The sequence below is a fragment of the Gouania willdenowi genome, unplaced genomic scaffold (assembly GCF_900634775.1).
Source record: "Gouania willdenowi unplaced genomic scaffold, fGouWil2.1 scaffold_246_arrow_ctg1, whole genome shotgun sequence".
In the NCBI taxonomy this organism is placed as follows: domain Eukaryota; kingdom Metazoa; phylum Chordata; class Actinopteri; order Blenniiformes; family Gobiesocidae; genus Gouania; species Gouania willdenowi.
In genome coordinates this window covers 1-6,501 of record NW_021145003.1, presented here as the reverse complement: position 1 = coordinate 6,501, position 6,501 = coordinate 1, and the positions used below count along the sequence as shown (strand labels likewise).

General features: G+C 33.2%; 1 long non-coding RNA gene across 1 annotated transcript; it reads left to right on the top strand.

Annotated features, from left to right (window-relative positions):
* Nucleotides 1-688: 688 nt before the first annotated feature.
* On the top strand, nt 689-6,101 carry LOC114459062 (uncharacterized). Its single transcript, XR_003673205.1, has 4 exons — nt 689-853; nt 3,721-3,818; nt 3,948-3,961; nt 5,654-6,101. It is a non-coding gene; the product is annotated as an uncharacterized LOC114459062 (long non-coding RNA).
* The last annotated feature ends 400 nt before the right edge of the window (nt 6,102-6,501 follow it).

The window sequence follows — 6,501 nt, the reverse complement described above, 5'->3', positions numbered from 1 at the left end:
TTATCATTGTTGTACATAGACGGATCACAATTACATACATTAGGAACAAAAGTTTAAAGATCATTTTATTTGCTATCACAGTTTTTTTAATACTTGTGGTACTTTTACTTTAACAGATTTAAGGATTCTAAACTGTCCAAAGTTTCTGTAGCCCAGTAAAAAAAAAGCTTGGGTGTTAGTAAATGTTAGAAGATGTTCACTGATTAAGGAGGTTATTTGTTTTATTAATTTCTGAACATTTGAAAACGTGTATTTTTCTGTTACTTGAAAAGGAATGTTTATTTTTGTATGTAAACTAAACCAATTGTATAAGGTGAAGAATATGTTTTGTTTGGTTTGAAGAGTATATGTGTAGTGACCAAAAGTGACCAGAGGAGGTGCTGTGGAGGAAATGAAGAGCCACGGAAGGTGTAGAGAGAAGAAGAGGAATGGAGAAAGAAGAGAAAGAAAAGGAGACAGAGCAGATAAAGTTGAGAGAGAAAAGAAAAAAGGAAGTCCATGTTCAGAGTTCATGTTTTAGAGGACCAGCCACACAGAAGAGGACGTGAGATTGTCAACCCGACACAGTCTACTGAGCGGACTCTGTGTGAGAGTTGTACGTCAGACCGACGGATGAACATTAGCCTGTTAGCATTTAGCTTAGCTTGTCCAGCAGAGTGATTCAGTGCTACGGCGTCCATCAGCCATCCACCTGTCCTGCTCGGGAAACGAGAGGAGAAACTAGGCTGGTGTGGTGTGAAGTGGACTGCTGCTGTCGGAGAGAGGATTTTCACCGTTGGAGGAGCTAACACCACGTGGAGAGTTTGGACCTTGAATGCACCACGGAGATCCGCCATTTTCCATCAGTGTGGAAGTGAGGGAAGGAGAACACCCTGAAATACAGGCCTGAACTTGTTTTATTTTTATATGCTGGCTTTTTCAGGGTTTATTTTGTTTTATTTTATTACAGTGGGCCCACATTTTGTGAGTGTTTTATTTTTACCTTACCTAAATCTTTGATTGTCTAAACAGTGATTTTTTTTATGTTTGGTTAATTCAAAAAGAAAATAATAAGTTTGATATAAAGCATTATTAATCCCTACTTTTGGTATTTATTATTTGTGGTGAAATATTTAATGGGCATGTGTTTTTCCTGTTTCTATTTTATCTTAATAGATCTGCGGTTGGGATAGGCTAATTAAAAATTCAATACTATTTATTAAAGAGTCCCAGAGCCTTGCTCAAAGAATTAGAGGGAGCAAGAGCGCTACATTTCATTGTTCTTTTGTCTTATACTCCATGTAAAGAGGTCTTTTATTAGTCTATTTTCTTTTTAAAGTGGTGCCATTTTTGTGGCTTTAGACTTCAGTTACATTTATGTATAAAATAGCTTCCCTACATTATAAACAAATTAAAAATATAACTACTTTTTTTTATATTTTCTGTTTCCACTTGATCCAGAATAATAATAATAATTCTCAACAAGAATTGTTGATTGATTTGTTACATGACTGCTACAGGGTTTGAGTTTATTTTATTTAGTTTCACATCTACCTGTAGCTCTTTGTTTTTTAGACTGATGACAACTTGTTTGTAGTTTTATTTCAGCAAGTTTCACTTTTACAGTTACAGTTGTGGACCTTTGTAAGTGAATACACTAGTTACATTACAACAACCAAATGAAACTGTATCAACTAAGTGAATTCATAAAAATGGCCTGTGTAAAGGTTTTTTCAAATGAAAAAATTGTTGAGCAAAAAATAAACACAGAAAATCTGCTCACGGGGACTCGAACTCACAACCATGGGCATGAAAATCCAAAATATTCCATAGGACAGTGGTTTCTAAACTTTTCACAGTTGAAAACACCTTCAGACTTTGAACCTAAAGCCATGCACCCCCTACTCCTCCACACTTAAAAAACATCATAATGTAATGTCATATACAGTTTAGCCCTACATGGGAATTTTTCACTGAATTTGACCTGTTGAGGAATAATATATAATGGAAAAAAATAACAATAATCTGTTAGCACATAAAAAAACATCTTATTCAGAATTATCACTTGTTTGATTTATCTAATCATTTAGCCTACTGGCATTTTTAGTAATAAATCTATTTCCTCTTTGTTTTAAAAAAACAAGTCGACCAAACATTTGTTATGTAAATTTGTTGTTATGTAAATTTGTTGTTATGTTGCTGCTGTTTTTTTATCCTGCAATACGAGCCAATGCAACCACATTTTGTTATCTGTACTGTAAAGTTTAAGTTTTAATGACAATAAAGAAAGTCTAAGTCTTGATTGAACATATTGCAGTAATACAACATATTGATCACCCTGAAACTGTGAAATACAACTCACTACAACTTAAATAAGATGGATGAGGTTGAGAGGATGAACAGAACTCTGCAATGTTTGGCTGAATTTGAGAAAGTCTGAGTTTTTAATCGTTCTCCACATAAAGTCAACAGTAGGAATAAAAAGATGAACTCACAATATTGAAAGAAAAGAAACATTTTGACTTTACAAAATAGTTGAATTATTTAGCTCAAAATAAGCATTAAAGTTTAAAATAAAACCTTTATTGTAAATACATGAAAACATTAACATGAAACTAAACAAGTGATATTAAAGATTGTTAAACAAAACTTAACATTTCAGATTTTTACTCTAGAGAAAAATAAAAACAGGAAATACTGTTTGTTGGCTAAACTCCTTAATTTAGGTTTCAAACTGGGATTAAAAAAATGAAATGTAAGATTAACAAAATTCTATTTTGTTTGCAGATATAAAAGCATGCTGTTCTTGGGAGATAACATTAGCTTTTGCTGATATCAGAAAATGTCCAACACTTAATTTTCTAAATTAAATGACAGAGATGATGGTCAGAAATATGAAATACAATCATTTTTTATTTTTTTACAAGTTGGTCAGTATGTGACTGTCCATGGACACCAGCATGAGGCACAAGACGGGTTCTACTTCCAGGTTCCATCGTGGGAGTGTCACCAGATGGGTTCTACTGCCATCTGTGTAAATCATAGCTTTCAGATATTACGTTAGAATAAGGGGTCGTACATCTTTCATCCACTTTGTTGAAGTGGTGAAACACTTACCTTGAGCTTGGTTCTGTTACTGTAAATGTCTGCACTGACACAAGCACTATTACCTCATCATTTCATTAAGCATTTTATTTATGTTTTCTTTGATGGTTATGCATAATCAATGTAATCTGTTTATGAGACAGTTTGTTTTAAATGCATAAATACTAAGTTTTTGACATTCCACCTAGAATGTTTTATAGACTTTATATAACATACTGTCAGCATTTCTTGCTTTCAGAGATTCCTAAAGATAGGAATAGTTTTCTTACTAGAAAATGTTTTATTAGATGTTCTGACACATTGGATGTATTGACACAAACACTTACCTCATTGAATTGTTTTATTTATCCAGGTTAGCCACACCATGTCTTGTTCTCATGCACATTATTTTGAAATGGTGTTCTATAATAATAATAATAATAATAAAAAAGAACCTAGTTTGATCTTTGTACACATTTTTTGTACTTTTTTATTGCATGGGAGAGAACTTTTACTCTGAGTACATTTTAAATGATCAACTTTTTACTTTTACTTGATTAGTAACTTTACTTCGACTTAAGTAAAATGTCATCAAAGTAACAGTACTTCTACTTAAGTAGACTTTTTCTGTTCTCTTTCCACCCCTGGTTGCTATAGATACGATCAACAGACTGATGAAAATAACCGTGATGGGTACAGAGTCAGAGCGTGCAGCAGGAGTCGCCATAAGATGGATGTTCCCGTCAGATTTCCAAGTATCTTGATCATTTAAAAAAAAAATTCACAAAAAACAGAAAAAAATTCACAAAAGCTCTTTTCACTAATTTTTCCTCCTGTTTCTTTTTTTTCTGTTTTCCATGAATCTCTCATCACTCGTCTGTCAGCCTGATTATTTACAGTAAGTACGTTACTCACTACTACACGGGTCACTATAAGTGAAACACTGAGGTATAAAGAGTGCTGATATATTTACTAAAGTAGAAGAAGTTAATGTTACTTGATTTAAATTGTACTCAAGTACAATGTTTATTTTTGGTAATAAATCTTGGTACGGGTCCCTTGCATACATAAACATCTCATGTAGAAACTTAAAAAGGAAGAGACCAAATCTACCACAATTACAACTTTATTTATTTTCCACAAAGGCATCTGTATAAAAGCTTTGTAAGAATGTACAATTATTAATAAAATAAAACAACATTAATTAATTCAAATCAAAATCAATAAATTCTCAGGTTATATAGTATAGATACATTTATGAACTCTAAAACTGAGAAAATAACCTCCATTCAACGCTGTTTTGGTGCCGTACATTACGTTTAATCTGATTGATCGGCTATGATGTGATGCATTACATTTAATCTGATTGATCTGCTATGATGTGATGCATTACGTTAAATCTGATTGATCGGCTATGATGTGATGCATTACGTTAAATCTGATTGATCGGCTATGATGTGATGCATTACATTTAATCTGATCGGCTATGATGTGATGCATTACGTTTAATCTGATTGATCGGCTATGATGTGATGCATTACATTTAATCTGATTGATCGGCTATGATGTGATGCATTACGTTTAATCTGATTGATCAGCTATGATGTGATGCATTACGCTTAATCTGATTGATCGGCTATGATGTGATGCATTACGTATAATCTGATTGATCGGCTATGATGTGATGCATTACATTTAATCTGATTGATCTGCTATGATGTGATGCATTACGCTTAATCTGATTGATCGGCTATGATGTGATGCATTACTTTTAATCTGATTGATCGGCTATGATGTGATGCATTACATTTAATCTGATTGATCTGCTATGATGTGATGCATTACGCTTAATCTGATTGATCGGCTATGATGTGATGCATTACGTTTAATCTGATTGATCGGCTATGATGTGATGCATTACATTTAATCTGATTGATCGGCTATGATGTGATGCATTACGTTTAATCTGATTGGTCGGCTATAATGTGATGCATTACATTTAATCTGATTGATCTGCTATGATGTGATGCATTACATTTAATCTGACTGATCGGCTATGATGTGATGCATTATGTTTAATCTGATTGGTCGGCTATGATGTGATGCATTACATTTAATCTGATTGATCGGCTATGATGTGATGCATTACGTTTAATCTGATTGGTCGGCTATGATGTGATGCATTACGTTTAATATGAATTAATGAGTCATCGTTTTAACTTTTTAAATTAATAATTTGTTTATGTCCCTTGTCTTTTATGCCTGTGTATTAATACTAGGCATGCAACAGTAATATTCTCTACAGGGTTGGGCTCAATTATAATTGTAATCACATAACTGATAAGTATGCATTATTGATCATTAATTACAATTATGACATAATCGTAAATGCTAAATTCTGTGGCCGTTGTGATCTTAATTGAATTGTAATTGAGTTCTAATAATTGACTTAGAACTGTAACATGGTTCCCCAGTTTTATGTCAATTACAATTACTATGTCTAATACATATGTAGTTCATTGTGTGTGTGTGTGTGTGTGTGTGTGTGTGTGGGTGTGGGTGTGTGTACGGATTTGCACTGCAATCTTAGTAAAGTCCCCACAGCAAGTAAGGAAACAGCTCCACCAAGATCCCCCCAACAGACAAGCCCCCACCCCTCCCCTATGTAACACACTAGGGGCTCAGGAACTGACTACAAATAAAGGTAAACAGAAATAGGTCCGCCTGTTGAACCAAAGTGTGTGAATAATTGACAGACAAAATAATTTTGGGTAAGTATATATATTTAAGATATTTTGAGTCAGTATATATTTTATATATATTATTTAGTTGCTATTAATAATTAGATATAGACAATAAACAACAATAACAAAAATACAATCACAAAACACAAAGGAAATCATTTCCACAAAGTTCTTTCGCATCGGAAAAAAAAGAAAAGCAAACAAACAAAAAATCCCCAGGGTTTAATCCAGATATAAGGTCCGTGTGTCCGAGGAAACAAAAAGATCAGATATTCCTACTGCGATGCAGCGGTGGTTGGGTGGTGCTCGCCATCTAGTGGTTGAGAGTGGTAGGTGATCCAGAACTAACAAAAAAACCTGACTTAAAACAAGGCCAACAACATTTAGTCAAAAAGCTAATAAAATTAGTACCTTTTAAGAGAAAATAAATGAACCTTAGCACCCTTAAATAAATTGGTCATTGTTAAATAAATGAACAGTTATAACTTGAAATAAATCCAGCAGAAAATCCATATCAATCGTAATCAATTGAAGTTTCATTATATACATTCACAGTTAATATAAAGTGGCACTTTTAAATCAAAATCATTAGCTGAACGCTAAGTCATGTCTTAAACATACATGTCTTCAACTTATTCTTTAAATAATTCATTGCTGTTGTACACACATATCTAATTCATTCAAAAGGTCAAGC